Raw genomic sequence first — 1,006 nt, forward strand, 5'->3', positions numbered from 1 at the left:
ACAGGAGCCAGTTCAGTGGCACTGGCAACGATCTCGCTCGAATGTCTTTACACGTGCCAGGAAGGCGATGCTGGGCACAGGTGCCATTGACGGTTTCGCTTTCGCTTGCCCCAATAGGTCTTCGCAAGCCGAGTTTCATTTCCAATGAAGGAGACGACGTTGGCATGGGTGCCAGTCGTCGAATTTAATTCAATTTCGATTTCAGCCAGTCGTCGAATTTAATTCAATTTCGATTAATAATAATAATAATAATAATAATAATAATAATAATAATAATAATAATAATAATAGTAATAATAATGGTTTCAAATTTTGGCACAAACTAGTACTTATTTTATCAATCCCAAGAGGATGAAAGGCAAAATCAACCTCAGCAGAATTTGAACTCAGAACACAAAGATGGATGAAATGCCGCTAAGCATTTTGTTCAGCAAGCTAATGATTCTACCTAACCCTAACCCTTACTGATAATAATAATCCTTTCTACTATAGGCACAAGGCCTGAAATTTTGGGGGAGAGGACTAGTCGATTACATCAACCCCAGTGTTTCACTGGTACTTAATTTATCAACCCTGAATGGATGAAAGGCAAAGTCGACCGCGGCAAAATTTGAAATCATAACGTAGCAATGGGCGAATTACCACTAAGCATTTCACCCAGTGTGCTAGCGATTCTGCCAGCTCGCCACTTTAATAACAACAATAATAATAATAATAATAATAATAATAATAATAATAAGAAGAAGAAGAAGAAGAAGAAGAAGAAGAAGAAGAACAACAACAACAACAACAACAACAACAACAATAATAATAATAGTAATAATAATCCTTTCTACTAAAGGCACAAGGCCTGAGATTGGCAGGAGGGGACTAGTCGATTACATCGACCCCAGTGTTTCACTGGTACTTGATTTATCAACTCCAAAAGGATGAAAGGCAAAGTTGACCTCAGCGGAATTTGAACTGAGAACTAGCGATGGATGAAATACTGCTAAGCATTTTCCCG

This window comes from Octopus bimaculoides, chromosome 11 (assembly GCF_001194135.2).
Source record: "Octopus bimaculoides isolate UCB-OBI-ISO-001 chromosome 11, ASM119413v2, whole genome shotgun sequence".
Classification (NCBI taxonomy): domain Eukaryota; kingdom Metazoa; phylum Mollusca; class Cephalopoda; order Octopoda; family Octopodidae; genus Octopus; species Octopus bimaculoides.